This window comes from Fundulus heteroclitus, chromosome 10 (genome assembly GCF_011125445.2).
Source record: "Fundulus heteroclitus isolate FHET01 chromosome 10, MU-UCD_Fhet_4.1, whole genome shotgun sequence".
Classification (NCBI taxonomy): Eukaryota; Metazoa; Chordata; class Actinopteri; order Cyprinodontiformes; family Fundulidae; genus Fundulus; species Fundulus heteroclitus.
The window spans coordinates 22,309,272-22,329,664 of NC_046370.1; the positions used below are offsets into that span (position 1 = coordinate 22,309,272).

The 20,393-nt window shown below is 38.8% G+C and overlaps 1 protein-coding gene across 1 annotated transcript in view; it reads right to left on the bottom strand.

Annotated features, from left to right (window-relative positions):
* Positions 1 to 20,393, bottom strand: part of ca10a (carbonic anhydrase Xa) — a 365,114-nt gene that overhangs the window by 191,981 nt on the left and 152,740 nt on the right. The window lies entirely within an intron of this gene.

Sequence of the window (20,393 nt, forward strand, 5' to 3'; positions counted from 1 at the left end):
CGAACCTGTCCATCCAAAGACAGGGCCAACACATTTTGAATGAGCCAGCCAACCAGAACCCACCCCACGAACCCAGAGGTGCCCAGACAAGCCGTTAATGCCCCCCCACGCGGCACACCCCAGCCACGAAGGCTGCACCAAGCCAACCAGATAGCCCCCGACTGAGGCTGCCCAACCTGCCCCCAGGGGGTTTGGTAGTGTGTTGGAATTTACATAAAATTGCACTATAAAATATACTGATACCGTTTTATTTTCCAGCAAAGTCAAACTGCAAAAGAGTAAAAACAGTCTGCAGTAAACCTTGTGAGAGAGCTTTATTACTGTGAAAGTAAAAAAGGGGGGCAGAGCTAAGGAAATATTAAAAAGCAAAAAAAAAAAACATCCCTATGATCTTCAAACCTTCCATTATAGAGGGGCACTTTATATTCTGCAAACTGCTGACACCTCATATGCAGCCTATACAGGAACTTACCAGCACAGAAAGCCAGAGACACAGTGCATTTACATTTGCCTAATGCCAGCATTACGGCGTTTTATTTAGTCACATTTTTCTTATGTGTAAATTGAATTCTCAACACCAGAATATACATATATAATATACAGAATATGCTTCTTATTGCTGTTTATCACTCTTGGAGCCAGTAATCCACTTTATGTTGCACACCAGAGGGAGATATGAATAGAAGCTGGTATAAATGTGGGCCCTGTTCTGTTGAAGGAGATCCAAGGTGTTAAGGAGGGGAGGAACATGAGGACCAAGCAGCGTCCTGTCCTTCATTTGTCCAGGTTTACATTTATTTCCCTCAGCATCTCTTCACAGGAGGAGACGACGTTACAACAGCCTCAGATTTCTCTGATCCCAGTAGGTGGTAAGGAACAGAAATAAACCGTTGGCTCAAGCTATGCCTCAACCATTTGCTCCATGGTTCATTGCGTAATCTGTACTGGCTGTATTTATCTTGGTCCATCAGGTCTGATCGCCTGCTGTCCAGGTGTTTGTCTGCTGGCGGCGCCACAAAGGCTCTCAACAAAATGACAGCGGTGTGGCCCAGCCATGTGTTCTTTTGAAATACGCGGAAAATTGAGTGTAACACGGTGAGCAGGTGCATCTTGATGTGCTTCTATAATCACACCTGACATTTGGAGGCATTTAAAAATGGCTGCGTCTTCAAAGCTGCTGGTTTGAAGAAGAAAATGAAACTGATAAGAGACATAAACGGAACAACAAGGACCACAACAGCACATGCATTACTTTTCAAAAATACAAATGAGGTGAATATTGGTCTAAGGCTTATAGTATATGAATGTACCAAACCAATCACAGTGCCAGTTGTATGTGTCAGCTGAAACAAAAAAAGCCGATTTTGCACTTAAAGGTGGCTCTTCAGATTAGTGTTAATGCCTACTATAGTTATTTGCTATCTCTTTATAGATATTTTGTGTTTTTAGATGTTTGGCTCCAGGTAATTTTCGCACCTTTGACAACTACACCCTCAGATAGCTGAGGGTACCGCAACCTTTAATTTTTAATCATGTTCAGCGTCGTAGCTCACAATAGTTCCATGACCAAAATCAAGAAATATTAGGGCAGAAAAGCATTATGCAAACAAAAATGCAAACACTAGACACTAACTCCCAACTGAAAGTTGCTGCAGAGTGATTGTCTTACATTTGTAAGACATCACCAAATGTCTTCGCAAGGTAAAATAAGTGATACCATAAAGTGACTCTATTCAGGGTGATGAAGTCAGGAGAACGTATACATGAGAGCACTAACCGAACAAACCACTATCTTATAGTGTTTTAAAAGTGCTCTAGACATGTAATTCTCGGCAGCAGCAAGTGTTTGCCTTTGACTAAAATGTAATTCACAACACAAATATCCATGCAGCGTTTAGGTAAAGGTTGTAATTTCTGCTTTGATTCTTACCAGCCGTGTTACTCTAAACTCTACTTTCACCAGTACTTTCCTCACATCTCTGACCCCAGAATAGCCCACTTTATAGTATTATAACTTTGCTACACATAATCTGTTTTTCTCGTAAGTATTTAAGTACTCTACCCAGATAAATGTCAAAATGTTCATATGACACTCTCTGTCTATCCACTCATACTCTATAGGTGCATTTCCAAGTTTTTATGCAATATGTAGTGCAATACATTCTGTGGATGGATGGGAATGAAAAAACAATCCTGATATACAATCAGATTGTAGGCAATTGTCTATCAATGCAGACACAGAGCAAAAAAAAAAGTATTGGTGTCCGAAATAATTATATTGGTCAAACAAGCAGTTATTGATTTATTGCGAACAATGTTCGTCAGCACATATTCTGTACTGATAGAGAACACAAAAAATTAAATAGAATTTTTAAAAGATCCCTTTTTATTTGTTTAAAACCTTATGCTCACAAACAACTACTGTGTTCACCTCAGTGGTTTGTTTACTTCCAGAGGGTCCATTGAGGTTGTGGTTTATCCTACATACAAAATAAAAATGAGCCCATTGTATTCCTTTGGAAGATAGTGTACATCTAATAATAAAAAAAAAACAGTAGTACATGCATACACCTTTGTGTTCTGCTTAGACTTACCAAGCTTTTATTGCAACTTGGCCTGAGCCAATTATTACCATCTTTAAACATCAGAATGTTACAACCATCATATGAGTACAGAAAAAAAACACTATTTTCAGATCTAAGACATACAAAATGATGATACAGACTACATGGAGCCCATTTGATCCACATTTAACACAAAGCTAGGTGAAAATAGCATTTAAGGGTAAATGGCTTGAACTTCTATGCCACTTTTCTCGTCATACCGACTGTGCAAAGCGCTTTTACTCAAAACATGCACCTCTGGGTTAAGTGAATTGCACAAGGGCAGGCCATTATGTGGTAGGGGTGTAAGCAGAAAAGAAACACATATAGAAGACAAATACTCTTCCAACTAAGCCACGACCATAAGTGCAGTGTCTCGTGGCTCTAGTTGAGCTGAAAACGTAGGTTTCCAACTGCTTTTCACGCTCAAGAAAGGTCAATCTGAACCTGCTATAGAAAAAGACAACAGGGGCAAGATTATCTAAGGACATCTACCTTAAGGAATCAACCTCCTTACTATTTTCTTTACCAACCAATGTTGCCCTAAACCAGCCTTTGAAAAAATATGAAATTTGTATCATCAGGCAGGCTACCTAGACATAAACAAGCCAGCATCAGTTTCATTTGCCACCCTAATCAAAAAGGTCTGATTTCTGATACCAACCCAAGCGCTGTCATATTATTTAATCAATGCAATGAAGCAGACAAGTGCTTGTAAGACACTGTAATAGTACTTGGGCATTAGGAAAAAGCAGAGAAAGTTGATTGTGTCTTGGACTTACAGTGTTCCATTGTGTTTTATAAAGATGCACCCATCAGAATGTTGTGGCTAATTACCAGTTTCTCTTTAAAGGCTTTCGGGTAAAATGACAGCAGAGCTCTCGTCCAGCCCTTGTTTTTCTACCTTTCTTCTGGGATTGGTCAATAATTAATCTTAGGGTCAGAGGAAAAATCCCACTTTATGCCTGTTTAAGCTCTTACGGATTTTTTATTTAATACAACAAGATTATTACAGAGTTGACATTTTAAGTTATACTTAACACCTTAAATTAGGTATCAGTATGTTAAACACAGCCAGCATCACTAAAACAGACGTCTCCATGTTTATTTCCCCTGGAGAATGAAGATGCTTATATTAACTCTGAATTTTCCAAAAGGCTGGCAACAGTTCAAAATCCAGTACATTGTAATTAAAGATGTTGAAAGTTTAAAGGATAAAAGTCATGCACCCTCTTACAGACTGAATACATCTATCAAAATGTTTTAGAAATATACTTGCTTTTTAAATTTTGTACATTTCTTTGGTTCCGAGGACTTCATTTTTGAGGACCTCAGGATGAAGCATTTAGTTAAATTCAAGTCTTCTTCATTCACCAACATCCACACCAACTGGTGTTGTTGTCATCTTGTAGCATTCTGCTATAGTTTATTTACTGTAAAGAAAAATTATGTTGTTGTTTTTTTCAATTGACTAGTAACCACTCAGAGCTATTGAAGCGGAAACAAATCATGCAATTCTGGTCATCAGCTGATTTCCTGGTGCATCTCTAGTGTTTTATCACCATGTTCACTTTTATTTTTAGGCAAAGAGCGTTGCCTCTTAACAGGACATTAGCGCTGACCATACATTACATGTATGAATAATATTTAATGAGAAATAACAGCCCTAAATGGACAATTAGCTCTGCTAATGAACAGAATGTCCCCATGGATTGCTCTGAAGGCTACAAACAAATGACCTTTAAGGTTGTACAAATAGAAGGAGTTATTTGAAAGTTAAAAAACAAAAAAAAAAAAAACAGTTGTGGGTGGTTTGAGTGTGGGCCAAGAAAGGACAAGAGAAGATGATCGACAGGACTGTAGCTCCCAGACCAGTCCACCCACCCGTCATTAACAGTGGGATCACATTCAGCCCGAGGCTCCTCGCTCTTTCTCCGACCCCGTCCTTCACCTCCCGAGCCTTGAAATGGAGAGCTGGTGGGCTAGACTTAGACACAGATGAAGTTTTGCAGGTTTTCACACACACACACACAAACTCAAAATTACAGACAGACACACACTGAAGAAGGAGCATTAAATTCAGCCATGGAAGACCTTGGTAGAGGGAGTGAGGGCAGGCCTTCTAGACAGGCCAGATCCTTGGCTATTGATTGCCAGTCTGGCTTAGTGTGCTGCTGTATAATGTAAAGTCCATCCATAATGCGCTGAATTGTAGCATGCAGTAATTATGTTTCTTTGTTCTGCACAATTTTGTCATGATGCCAGATTATAAAGCTGTACAAATCTCCAAACAGAAGTTGTCAGATTTAAAGGGGATTTAAAAAGTAAAGTAATCCTCTCTAACATGCTTTTCTTGTAAACACCTTAAGCTTTATTTACCTACCTCCCGACTTAACAACTACCTGTTTTCCAAGGTGTCTATTCTAACATTCATTCTCTAACATCTGCCAAGGCTTAACATGCTTGTTACAATATACCTCAATGGAGAATTTGGGCTCTTATCTTTTTACAATGAAATCCTGCAACATTTAAAACAGATGACTTTGAACCTGTCATGAATATTTAGGGATAAACGGTAAGATTTCATTTTTAGATAATTTAATTATTTAAAAAAAATATTTTGAGTCCATGCAAAGTTGATAATATCAAATCATCAGTGACATTCAACAATTTTGTGATAAACACTTACGTAAGGGTTTATCTCAAGCTTTAACGTACATACTCAACAGTTTAATGGATGCAATTAGACTACAACTTCACTTCTGACAGGGAACTGATATTGAGGAGGGACACATGCTTTCCCTATCTGTGTGTCAGTGCCAGGACACAACGTTAGTGGATGCAGGTACTAACTATAACACTCCACACCAAATCAATGCCAAAATGCTGAAAAGACGCAGGAGTTTGATTCATTTTTAGTTCTTTATATTCAGCATTACCAGGCAATTTTATTAGTGCCGCCAGATTCTAAATAATTTTATGAGATGGTACCATCACAGAAAAGTGATTTAGTGAATGTGCAGCAAAACACTGAATTTTACCTTTCTGATCCCAGTTTAGATGCACTATTCAAAACTGGAGCACATTGAAGGTGGTATATTCTTCTATAAGACATGATGGGACTTGATATGCCAGAAAACCCCTTTATTATCCTCTTATTTAGACCCACATATCAGCTGTTTTTTTTTCCAAAACAACAAGAAAGTAAGCAGCGTAACAGCATAGTCTACAAATGCAATGCTTTCCAAATATATTTCTTTATTAAAAAAAAGCTGATGAAAATTCTTCAAGCACTCAAAACCATTTAATTCACTGACTGTCACCTTCAAAGGCTTATAAATGCCCCAGAAATACTATATGACCGGTGGGAACCTTAAAGCACTTACAGGGACCAGGAAGTGAGCAGGAGATGGGAAGATGGGAGAGACGTTAGACCCAGATGAAAGCAACTAAATGATAATAGAGCACATGGCAGGGCCAAAGATGATTAATACCATTCTCTGCTCCCATTTGCTCTTCATTAACTCACTGTCTGCCATTCGGGCCTGTGCTCAAATGAAAGGGGAGGAAAGAAGAGTTCAGGTTGGGCATCATTAGAAAGAACAAAGATGGAGTGAGAGCACAGGAGGAGGCGGGTTGGAGGGTGGCTATAAGGTAGAGTGCTGATTAGAGCGGCAGTTAACTACATCTTCATCAAGTCAAGTATTGCTCTCCTGCCCTGAAAAAGGACACAAGGCGACAAAAGGAAGCACACATTCAGCACCCCAGTCTATCTACGGGAAAAGTCAATTAGAGCCTCGGCTGAAGTTTTATGTCACCCCTCGTCCTTCTGAGTAAATATTAGAGCTGGCATGTTGTTAGAGACTGAGCCAGCTGTCAAAATCCACAGCCGCAAAATAAGGCCTCCAACTTTCTACATAGTTTGTTCCTCGCCGAGCTGAGCGCGCCTCAAGGGAGCGGGGAGTGTCAGATGAGTTGGAGGAGGAGGAGGAAAATGGGGAGATAACACCTGAGTGGATGTGCGTTTAGTCAGGCATAACACGTATTTTAGCAAAAACACTGGCAGAGATAAAAGCATGAAACATTATGAATCCCTCTTTGGCTGGTGGATAAAGGCTGACAAAGATGGACACGCACAATTGGATTTAGAGAGGTTCTTCAGTGTATTTCAATCTGCACCAGTGATAACCTTTTAAAATAGGAAACTGTTGAACTGAGGGAGAGGATGAAAAAAAAAAAAAAAAAAAAAAACATCCACCAAGACAGCACAGGAGGCCGGGAGTGATAGAAATCCACAGGAAACCTATTGCGACTGAGTAATTATTCTGAAAAGTTAAAACGTGAGAGCGAAAAGGAGGAGGAGGAGGAGGTTGGTAAAAACTGCAGGCAAAGAAAAACAACCCTCCCTCTTCTTCGGTTTTGCATTAAAATGATGTTTTGTATACAGAACTCCTTGAGACCAACCAGACTTGAGGATAATCAGAGTAGAAAATATACGGCACTGGTACAAGTTCGATAGGAGCCGTATCTTTTCTCTGGCCTGAGCTTGAGCCCATATCTTAGATTATAAATGAAAAAGTCATTATTTTTAGCAGCACAGCAGCGTTCATATTTAATATCCTACTGACTCTGTGTCAGTCTCTTAAGTGCATCCCTACAGTTCTGATAGTGTTGCCCAATGCATCATTATGTCATCAGTGTGGCTAAGTGCAACTCTATAAGACAGGATGGGTGTGGAAGGATACTGAGTAGGAGGCAGATGACTTTGTCTGAGGTCAGTCTCCACTGTGGGACACTCTGGAATCTTCATCTTTGTGTGGCTGTTCATCAGCTGTGAATGCAATCTTCATGAATAATAAATACAGATATAAAGTTGTTTTGTTTTTTTTGCCAACAGAGCGAATGTATAGGATTTCAGCAATTATTGTCTAAAATATACTAGAAAATGTTCCCTATATATGTGACAATGCATAAAAGCTCCATGTATAAAAGGAACCATACAGGAATCAAAATACTGGCCACTGCCTCTTAAAATGGGCCAGTTTCTTCAGTGTTAAAACATGAGCTTTAAAAACACAAGTTTTTAATCCTCTTTACATGAAATGCCAGGGACAACACCAAAGTGACAATTTTCCTACACAAATACGTGATAGTATAGCCCTTACCTTTCCCCAACCTGTTTTTGCTCGATACAAAGTATTTATTTAGGAAGTATTTCCAGCATTGAAGAATCTAGGAAGCCTAACGCAGATTTTATTTTGTTGCCAGCGCCCCAAACGTGAGTTTCTTTGACTCCTAAGGTGAGAACAACAGACTATTTCTAATTCAGTATATTAATTTATATTTACTATAGAAATAGTAATAATATTCTACTAATAGGGCTTGCCGTAGAGCCCCTGCTCATTCACAAGGAGAGGAGTAGCTGGGGTGGCTCAGTTACTTGCTCCGAATGCCTCCTGGGCCCCGCTCGGTTCTGGATAAGCGGAAGATGACAAGTAGTACTAAATTTAACTAGTCTTTCTTCATTAAATCTATTTAGAACTTCCTCCACTGTGTACATTGTTATGGCCTGGGCCCGTGTAGAGGGTTTGGGGGCGGACTTGTGTCATTTTGACCTCTCCTGCCTCTGCCTCCTCCATATCAGGTGTTCCTGCTCCTCTGTTCCCCTCAGGATTGATCGGTGGCCCCGTTTGTTTAATTAACGCACACATAAAGAGAGGTGGCATACATAGAGTAGGTGCGGTAGCTCCTGCTCCATACTGCTCCTTAACGCTTTGAGGGAGCGTGGAATCCTCCTTTTGTCACCACAGCACAGACTTTTAGTTTGTTGGTTTGTTTGATTTGTCTACTCTTCCACTCACCACACGCATGGCAGCACCCGCGCGTTCCTACTGATCTATACGTACATGTTAATTCTTTAGATAAATGTCGTTAATGCTTGATTCTGTTGCGTCGTCTCATTTCGTTGCCACTCATGAGCCAATTCCAGATAACTGCAGGACGACGAGTACGCGTAGAACTAAATTTAACTAGTGTTTCTTCCTTAAACCTATTTATATTGCTCTCCACTGTGAACAACCAAAAGGCCTACTGCCTCCCTTGTTATCCAGGTACTTGTAACTTTACATTTCATCTCAGTGCAGGGGAGTAAAACTAATTTAAAAACCTTGTTGATTGCATAACTGATGCCAAAGGCTGGATAATTCCAACATGTTTCTGAAGGCCGAAAACATCCTCTTTCCCAAATTTTGACTTTTAGATTATAAAAAGGTGAACCTGTAGAACAATCAAAATAAATTATAACAATGAAAAATGGTCAGAAATCCGTCATTCTCCTTTGAAAATATTAGAGCTCAAAAAGGAGAAAATGTCATCCTTTAAGTAGATTTTTGATAGATTATGAGACAGATTTATTAAGCATTAATATGATTTAACTTAATGCAACTTAATTTCAAAAACAGCATCAAATAAAGTCCAGGGGTTTACTATATAAATAATGGCAGTGTGGAATCTAAAGTGTGTTCTTCTACACTTGAAATTATATTTGAAGAATAATAGATCCTAGTAGAGAATATCTTATTTTATGAAATGCTGTTTTATAAAACCCCTATAACTGGGACATAATTATTTATGCATCTCTCAAGATCCAGTCCTAAAGGTTATCCTCTGGCACAGTCAGATTTGTCTGACTTTGCACGTTATAAAAATGTACTTTTCAGCCAGTGTGAGCTCTTTAGATCAGTCATTCACCTGAGGAGCGCCTATGAAAGTATGCTGTCAGTGTAAATAATACTACTTTAAAACGGCTGTTCATGTCTTTCCACGGAACTGCCACTCACTCCCTATGTTGTGTTCTGGCGCCGCTTCCAGTCTTTCCAGGTTTCATTCAGAGATGTGTACTTTGGCACAAGAGGATTTATTTAGTTGATCACTTGAAACAAAACTGTCTCTGTTATGAATGCACCCGAGTCCCTTGGTGCCTCATAGCTATATATGCAATAAATTCCATCTGAGAGGCTTCAAAGGAATTATCAATGTCTAAGTGACATCTTTTTATTGTAAGCAAAAAACAAATGTCCATTAATTCCCGGCACGTTTTGCGTAAAGGCAGACCTGCACATCCCAGCTGATTCTTCATAAGTGTATTGTGCTGCAGACGATGGCATTTATAAAATGCCAAATGGGCTTGGCAAACTGCAGAACATTAAGATCTTTGTGGTACATGTCCAAATTAAAACGTGATTAACTTGTTGTTCATCTATTGCGTCTATTAAGGGGTTGGGGTGCATAACCAGAACAAGGCATTGCCAAAACATAGCAGAGATCCCTCCTTTTCGTGCTATCTTTAGCTCGCCACCTTCCACATAATGGACACTAATCCATCTGGAGTCTGGGGCTAAGTGCAGGCTTATATCAGTTTTATAATGCCACCTATTTTACAAATACTGAGAAAGAGAGTCAAACAAAAACAGGTGCCTCTGGGAAAAATGTCCTCGGAAAGAGCAGGCCCATAAAAACAGGACTATCATTACTATACTCATCATGAGGCTCCTGAGACCTCAGTTTAATGACTGAGGAGTACATGGGATTATGGGGGCAACAAAATAAGGGGGGAAGGAGAGGGGTGTGTGAGGGGTGGGGAGAGGTGATGGAGCACTATATCATCTCGAGGGGCTCTGAGCTGGCTGTCAGCCACTCTGATGGATGAGAAATAAGCAGGGAGAAACATGGAGATTTCACTAGGCAGCTATGCACGTGGGACACAAAGGCTGCACAATATGCCTGGACAGAGCACAGGACATCCTGCGTTATTGTATGGTCTGCGACGTTTAAGTCAAATAAATCTTGTCAGCAACGAGCTTGTAGAGTTACGTAGAAGTTGCTTTTTTTTAATAAGGCAAACTCGGTTGCCCTTGTCATAACCTTCCCTGAAGGAGGACTCTGAAAACTACTGACAAGCCAGTTCTGAGGTCCTTGTAGGCACACTGATGTATAAAGGTGTTCGCTCTGTTACATCTTTCTTCTGTTTTTGATTTATTTATTTTTTTGTCACTTATTAAAGGAACAGAGGGTATCCAAAATGACCTGGCCTGACTGTAAAACATAGATGCCCCCCCTTGTTAAATCAGTTGTCAACTATGGTTGACCACACTATATTGGCCCTATCATGATTACTGCTTGACCGGTAGGATTTATCACTTGTACTGTACAGTAAAAGGTAGCAGGTCCAAAGACCTCATAAATCCCTAAAAGCTTAGAGGCCGTGTTTTTAAGTTTTGTGAAGTAATTATTGACAACCAATCCCAGTCATAAGAAAATATCACAGTGAGCTTGTTGGGAAGTGAATACGTCTTCAATGTTGTGGACCGCAAACAAACCAGTGAGATGTGCACAGTCCATTTTAGCAGACTTTAGCAATTTAAAAGAATTGAAACTGAAAATATTATGCATTGGTGGTATACAACGTAACATTAGCAGATATTAACTGCTTCTTTCTTTATTTCATTGCTTTGCAATCGTCTTATTTCACTTTTCAACCACTCCAATTTTTCACTTCTTGTTGAAGCCATGAAAATCACATGGCGATGTAAGAGCTCAATCATGCCATCTTGGATCATAACATAACATTGCAGAAACCTCAGTAACCAAAACAGGTTTCAGAAACGACTCCGGAAGCACAGAGTTGGCAGTGAAGAGACCGCACAACAGTCTCTGACCTTTGCACAGCTTCACACAATGTCACATATCAAATATGCCATCAGACTCAGGATATTAAAGATGGGAAGAGAAGGAGCTCGGGCAACTGATCAGCCAGTTTCTTGTAAGGAATGACTTCTGGCCTTGAAAAGTGGAGAAGACACAAGTGTTCTGGATTAAACCTGAAGCTGTGTACGATTAGACTTGACAATGCCTGTAATTACTCATAATTAAAGGCAATTCCTGACACCTGAGGACAAGTTGGTTATCACAGCAGGCCAGTTATCACAAATACTTGATGGGCCTTTTTACTGCCACGGGTAGCGCAATCAGTTTTTAGCTTTACTTTTACATTTTCACATAGAGCCATTTTGTTCTGTCATTATTTGAAAACAGTTTTCCTTTTAATATAGTTAATTAGGTTACCTTTGACTTCTTAAAATGTATTTATTGAACTAAAACAGTTAAGTGTGACAAAAAACAAGCTTAATCAGAAAAATTTGTAAGGGGTCAAATATATTTTCATTTAATATTACAGAAGAAGTCTATAGTGGGCTTTAGGCATTTATGGAGGGTTATGCACAAAGAAGAAGAATATTATTAGATTTTTAAAGGCCAAATAGCTTTTTTAAAAGATTTTCATAAGTATTTTAGAGAGCAATATAATGCAGCATTTATAGCATCAGAGTCACTAAATTGAGTGTGTTTAGTTTCCTACATGGTCAATATTTAGTAACACCATCCTCTGCATGACCCCACCAGGGATTTCTCTGCACTCTTCCGGCAAAACACCTCCTTTTCTGTAAAACTGTGGGGAGTGCAGCCCTGTGGGGAAAATTTGTAAAAGGTTCAAGATGGTAGACCGTGGGGTCAAAAAGAAAGACCATTGAGATTGATTTAACTTGTTGTTTCGTTTGGAGGGTAAAGGCTCCCACATACTCGGGAGTACTGTGCGCATACTGTGAGCCGTGTTGACTCTCCACAGACGAGAGGGACTGTGATGCGGGTCCTTGGGACTGCCTGATTGAAGCAGCTCAGTCCATCAAGCTTGGTGTCATATAAAACTGTTCGATGAGAAGACTTCTTAACACCGAGCCATTTATAGTGTGACACCGCGTACACGTATATAAAATTTGAGATCTACACATAGCTGTCTGCAGGGACTCTACGCAGATGTCCACGGACTCATGTCCGTGCAAGTATGTGGGGGCCTTAAAGAGGCTGAAAGGATGCACCCTTCAATAAATATTTAGTAAATATTTGTCAGGGTTTAGAAATTGGAAAGAGGAGTGGAACATACCGTAGATCCAGGAGGGCAGGGTTGGGGTTTAGAGTTTGGCCCTGGCCCAAATAAAACTTATCCTACCAGTCCACGGGCAAAAACTGGGCAACAACCTGGGTATGTCACTAATTCATCCCATGGCCAACATAAAATGACACCAAACAAGGCAGAACATTAATATTACAGTCATGTTTTTGGGCTCGAATGGTAATGAACAGCTGAAACATTTTGCTTTTCAAAAATCTCAGTTGCATTTAAGGGAGGTACTCTTTTGTATGACACTGTTTAGCTACTATGTAATGTAAACAATTTAATTTGGTGTACTTTCCTAAATTGAACACAACCAGGTTAACGATGGACAGTCAATAAAATTGGCCTCCCTTTGGAGGTGGCTTCCTTCCCATCAAGTTGGCATCTTGACATCTCAAAGGCCTGTTAGAGACACTCAAGATGTTTAGCACATTCTTTAAGCACGTGCATAAATGACATACACCACTTGTGTTGCCAAGTGAAAAAAAAAAAAAAAGCTTCAACGGCAAACATGTATTGGCATATTTTGGCTAGTGCAAAATTAAATTAGCATCTAAAATACCCAAAAGAACAGCATGGAGTAGCAATGTGAGCAGTATAGTTAGATGTCATGATTGTGTGGCTGTTTGACGTTGATCTTATATTAAGGAACAGGGTATACTTACTTCAATAACGCAGGATAGATCACCCAACTTCTATTGTTATATTCTGTTTTAGTAGTCCACCAACACTCCTAAATAAGGTTTACGGTTTATGAACTCAAGCATGTGCTCATACCGTCGGCGTGATAGGTATACCAGCCTTTCACTGCATGTCATTTCCTCAGAAGTGTAGTAACCCTGTTAAGTTAAATAATCTGTCTTCGTCAGCAACAAAGATTCATAGAGAGTCCTGGCGGGCAGCATATTGACTCCATCAGTTATCATAACCTGTCTTGGTTATATTTCAGGCATATCTCTCACACAGGAAGAATTTAGATGCAGAATCGCAGCACCAATGACCCAGTTAAATTTGTTCAAGAAAGTCTTAAGAGATGATTGATAAAATGCAGGGATTTAGTTCTTTGTTAAAGATTACAAAACATATTTTCAACCAATTTGTGTTGCATGATACAACTATTTTTGCTGTGCAGGAAACAAGGAAAACAGATCAGTGACGCTCACACAACCAATGTCTGAAAAGCTGCTCTTTTGCTGGATACAGTCACACTGAGTCAGAGTGTAAAAAGATTTCTAACATGAATAAGTCTAGGCAAATTAAAGATAGCGTTATGTGGTTGTTCTTGAAAATGAAATGGATTTGATTCACTGCTTGCATTGTGAAGCTGCTGTGGAACCTTATCAAGCTCACACAGGGATACACTACTCAGCTGTGGTGGGTTTTCCTTCTCCCCTCCTTATGTTTTTGCTGAAGAGACACCAAATCCCACCAAATCTAATTTGTTTGGTTGGTTCTGGAAAATTATAAAACTTCTGTGATGTAGACTCTGGCATGTGTAAACTGAAAATGGACTCAGGAGACTTGTAAAATTGTTCTCATATCATACAAGTAGACCACAAAGTTGGAAATAAAAGGTTAACATTAAGAAAGAAATCCAATTTGCAGTTCCTATGACATATGTTTTCTTTGCCTTTAATCATTTCACCATTATTTAAACCTTACTTTGACTTTGACTGTACCTGCTTTTCAACTTTTTTTTTTGATATTAAAACTAAAGGGCACCTTCTGCGTTTCTCAAACATGGCTCTCATGTTGTGAACAAAATTAGAACTGCACTGGGTATTATTGTGACCAGGTTTTATGAAACACATACAAAGACAAAAACAATACCACCATATAATAACAATAAGGACAGAGTATTTTGGGTGATTGGGTGGATCTACACAAATATGACTTAAAGGGAAATTTGAGTGTAGTCAATGTTTAACTTTGCAATTAGATTTTCTTTAATTGAAAGAACATCCCAGACACAAGCAGCTTAATGCGATTTCTACATGGGCCGACTAGAGTAAGCATAAAACACAGGATTAAATAAAAGGAAAACACCTTAAAGACCTTAAGGTGTTTTCTAGTCACATACTATGACCATAAAAAAAGACATATTTATCTTCAAATAAAACAATATATGCCGAATGTTTGTACTGATAGTGTTTGCTTACTCCTTCTCGAGTCTGAAAATAATTTTAGACTGGCCGTGATGAACATTGTTGTGCTATCTGCAGAACTATCACAAAACAAAATGGCGACAACTGACGCAGCTTCTGTAAAAGTCAGTAGACCAAAAACAGAGCAAAAGCAAAATGTACAGAAATCTAATACAATAAACCAATAGGGTGCGATAATTCATTCAGAAACCTTTTGTCTGCAACCAGATAGAGTTACTACAGGCGTAGAAATTCATAAAGTCATAGTACTAGGCCCCATTAAAGAAGAGCTGCTGCAGAATACGCGTGGTTTCGGCTTTCGAACAGGGGCAGAAGCGCACATACTTGCAAAGTGGATCATGCCAAATCAATAAAAAAAACATATATTTTTTAAATCAATGTTGACATTGTTTTTGTGATTGTTGGGAGCTGAAATCAAAATTGAATGATAAGTTTTCAATAATTTTCATAGCGAGAATTGCCATGTTTGTAAAATGAGAAAAAGGATAAAAGCACATACTGTTGTGCCTGCTCACATTTAGTCCTGTCCACATGCATTTAACAAGTTTCTCATTGACTGCAGGGAGCACAATTAGTGTCATAAGAGCAGCTGCAAGGAATCCTGGGACACAATGATGACCTTTCCTTTCCATAAAATACGCTCATGTGAAACTAAATGAGATAATAAACACCCTGGGGTTGTCTTTTCCCATTAAAAGTGAGAGAAATTAGCTTACATACAGTGAAAGGTGAGTCTAAATCATGTTGGTTGTGGTGGAGATCCATTCTTCCTGATTTTTCTGCTTGCAATCATAGCTGTTAAAGTTTCCAGCATAACAAATATGGAGCTCAGTGTAACCCACCTTTCTCTGCCTGCGTGCTTCTGCAAGAGGATTGCAGGATAACAGTGGAGTATGACCAACTGCTACTGTTCTGTGAGTCATCTTGGCACATCCTGCTGCGCACATTTAACACCTTGTATGCGCTCACTATCTCTCCCCGCCACTATAATACCCCGACAGCAAAAGTAGAGAGAGGAGGCTCCTTTAATCCGGTACCTGTAACCAGGCTGAGCAAACAGGAACAAATGGAAAGCCAACTCCAGGAGGGAAAAACACTCTAAACACTAAAAGAAAAATACATAGAAAGTCAAGTTAGGGCTTAAATCCAAGAATATAAAGAGGTTTGCTGAAAATCAGTTATTTCCACGTCATACACCCATAGAGATCAAATAGCAGCTAATAGATATTTTGATGCTCTTTAATTGCTGATTTGCTAATCCGAATGTTCCCCCGTGTTAGCACAAAGACAAACTTACTGAATTATTTCATATGGGTTGAACTCTTCATACCATTACAGATTTCCATTTATAGCTTCAAAGGAAAAGATTGCACAAGCAGATGAAAGGTCAAATCATTAACTGAGAAAATAACAAATATTCTAGAAGAGGAAAAAATACAAATCACATTGGTTTTCAAATAAGTGAATACAAAAAGAGTATGACATTGAAATCATGCATTATAAATATATTTTTTTTTTATGTTTTGTATATACTTTTTTGTAAGTGGGTTTTTAAAAATAAATACATGGTTTCTCATGGACCCCATGATCCAAGACAAAATATAAACCCAGTTGAAAGAAATGTTTCCCCAGTAATTCAGTCTCCTCCACACACCTCTGAAAGATTTTTTTATTTTCCTGAAACTGACCTACTGGCCTCAGTTTGTGCGCTAAGGTGTTTGAATTAAAATGCTCTTGTTACATTATCCACCACTACAGAGCGATCCCACTGTTCACTGCTCAAATTTTAAACTCAGATGACAAGAAGGCATGCTCTGTGTTTGCCACAAAACTATTTCCCATCACAATCAAAGCTACCTGCTACCTGCATTGAGTCTTTCAAATCCAATTGCATTTGAGCCCATCTGATTAGACCTGATTTGCCTTTATAACGTCTTTTGCTGCAGTAACTATCTGCACAGCGCTGGTCAGCTGGCAGCTTTGATCTTTTAAGTCTTAGATATCGGCTTGAAATGAGCATATTTTCCATGTGTTTTCCAAAAGTGGAATCAATAGCTGGAAATAAAGCTTTGTATTTTTGTGAAGCGCTGAGACAGAAAAGATGATACTCTGTTCAATAAGGACGGTTTAATTATAACTATTATAATTATTGTTTTAGTAATTGAGAATTCTATCAATTATTCTGACGATTATTTGTGTAATTGGGCAAAAATTTGTCCCATTTTCCAGACATTTCATTTAAGCTGATTTAATGGGTAATAAAAAGCATGAAAGCTATATCAAATTCCTTTTTAAACAGAAAATCAACATTGCATCGCTTAAAAAGCAGTAACATAGCATGTGTTAATGTAGACTTTAACATTTGTGGAAAATGATACATCTGTAGTTCAAACAGCAACATGTCAAAAGCTCAGCCCTTTCTGCTCGACTTAACATCAATACAGTTCGGGATGCCCATGTAGTGAAAATGGTTGCAAACACACAATGCATTAACAGTGGCTTCCGTTTAACATTCTGGATTGCCAAAGATGTTTTTTTATGCATTAAACAGCATAATGTTATCCAACTAAAATGGAACCCTTGCAATACATTTAAATGCCCAGCTACACGTTTCTTGTTTGTTTGTTTGCGAAATAAACTGTTGACTTTAGGGTTGTGGAAGGGAGGTTGCTTCATCGGAGGCCGTGCTATTACGGAATGCTAATTTCGTCCTCCAGTACGTGCGATGTGCCCTTTTTGTTTTTTGTTAAGATTAAAGTGATGCAACACTTTCTGTTGTTTTCTTTGCACTTCTTTTTGCCCTCGTCGTCTCTCTTTATAGCGGATTACTGCATTTGGTATCCGCGTATCGGCAGCGTAGACTCATTAGCGGGAGTGAGAGTGACGTGCAACACACACAAAAAACACCCTGCCCGGAACATCATGAGCTGTATAACAATTAACAGCAAGATGCCTGTATGAATGTGCGTGCATTAGTGAGTGCGATCGGGTGAGTGTGGTTACAGTGTATAGCACTCTGAGTGGTCAGTATGGCTAGAAAAGGACTGTATAAATTGAACAATGAATGCCAAGACCCTCACCAGTGGTCTCTGAAAATTGTATCACCATTTAAGTTTTTTTTTAATATAATCTAATTGCTAATTAAAGAGCAACAGATTAAAGTAATAGTTAAAAGGAACTTCTTTTTTTTAAAAAACGACCAAACCCATTGAAACAGCTTCGTTAGGATTTTTAAATCTGATGTCTGTTATTTATGGAAACAACCCTGCAGAAAGACCCGATGACCAGTGACAATACCGCCTACATTAAATTGGGAACTGTGCGATGGTTTACTTTCTATCTCCAACGATTGCACTATTTATTCTACTAAAAGATTAATTTTGTGTTTTAGAATAGATACATTTGTATTTCTATACAAGTTCAAAAGGGTTTGAGGCGGCCAGAAAAGAAGTGGTTTAGGTTTACCTTGCGTCTCAACAATGACGGCTCATTCCCTAACCCGCTTTATACACCACTGCCCTGCCCTTCTGCCTCTCTGTTGTTCACTTTCTAATTGAGATTCAGATGGATGGTTGCTCTGCATGTTGGCTCAAACTGCACCGCTCCACATACACCTTGCTGTGAAATGGGAGACACATGAAGCATCCCTAATTTAGCAAGGCCCACGAGTAGCGGAGGAAATTACAATACGTGAGAGCAGGCCACCATTAGGTGATGTCACATTTTCCTGTACGGGGGCTCTGCTCTCTTCTGGAACACAGCATCAATTTCCCAGATTTAGCGTGACTATCCTCTCTGTAATTTGAATATTAATTTGCATAATTGAATATTTGCCTTTTTGTAATTCACTCTCCGGCTTTTGTTGCTGACATAAGCTTTTGTTTGGAGACTAATCAGGCCTTTGACTCTTCCGTGTACATGAGCTAACGTTTGTAACCGACAGGAGTGAAAATGTGACCTTGTCACACTCTAAATTCGTGTTTGAAAAGAAGAATTTCAAAGAGGAAATAAAATGCTTTTGGTGAAAATAAAACGTACTTGACAGACACGTTTGGGTAAAGACTAATTTAACTCAACAACTAAAAACAGTACGTGGGGAAACTGAAGTACTAAAAGGAGCAGTTTTGTGTTTCCTTTTAAACACATTTTAACTAAACAAAACAACGACTTTGTGTTTTTTGTGGCTGATGGCTGGCGAGCCGAGAAAAAAGCCTAATAATGGGATGAAACAGGCTTTGTTTAATAATCTCTTCCCGGGCTTGATCGCTGCTCTGTGCCTCCGAGACTAAACAGAGTTCCTATATTCTGTCCATAGGAGTAACCACTGGGCAAGGGTAGGGCTCACATAAAAGTCTTCATAATACATGCTGCTTCATCTCTTAACATTCAAATATGAGCTCAAAATCTGGTTAAATCAGGAATGATGTCTGTGCAGCCTTTGTTGCAAGCGCTCATCCATACATATTTCCCATATTACACTGCAGCATTATAGATAGTTTTGGTAACATCACTCAATTACAGAGGCTTAAACGCCCTAAAGAACTTTGACTCTTCTCACATAGGACAATTTTTGGAGTTCCACTGAGTTATGCCCTCATATGCCATTTCTTTTCAGTATTATTTAACTGCACCACAGAATAGGCTATTAAGCTATAGTTAAAGCCAAAAGAGATAATAAATAAATAAAATCTAAAATCCCATGATTCAGAGATAATTTTTGTTGGACCTTTTGTTGGAATTACAATCTAATAAATTGTTTTTTTTATGCTACTAGTTGGAGTTTACTGACACAATATAAACAAAACAAAACCAATATATCCTTACCATTTTCTACTTTTTCCCCATTATATTTTCCCCCCAAACTTTGACTTCTTTCTGCAGCACACCAGAGTCAGAAAGTATTCATTCTGTTAACATATTCAGCAACTCACACAGACAAGCAGGGGAGGGAAAAAAAAAACATAGTTGAATGAGATGAAGCACAGGTGTTGGGATCTGTGCAGACTGGAAAACAAATTATTTTAGCTCAGCTGTGGGTGGTAAAACCTGGGGAGATGCTCTTTGACATCCGAGCTTATCTCCATGTCAAAGCATTGCAGAAGTGATTTTAATCTCTGAACTGCCAACGCTACCTATGGGGGTGCTGTCTATTCCTCCCATCCCTTTGACTTTTGACAAGTCATTTGGCAGTATTTTTTTTAACAGGAGGTCCGTTTGAGAAGCTGCAGGGACAGCCGTATCTTTATTACTGTACATGTCTGACAAAGCATGATAAAGAGGAACCAATGGCAACGCTTTGTCACATCTGTGTCATAAAGCAGGCTTAGCATTTTCACATAACAAGCTAAAAGACGAAAAAAAAAAAAAAATCAGGTGCAATCCAGTCTAAAAATCTATTAGCATTTGTGAAATATAGTAAAAGGATCTCCAAAAAATATAGGTTTTCTATTCTCCCCCATCTAACATATAAGCAGTGAAAATACTGCAATAAAAACCAACATTGATGGAGCAAAACATTATAAATTTCTCAGTTTTATTTACAAATCGGAATTATATTGATTTCATTCGACGACATTAGGTGAAAATAGGTTTGACAAGTATTACTGACATCTTCTT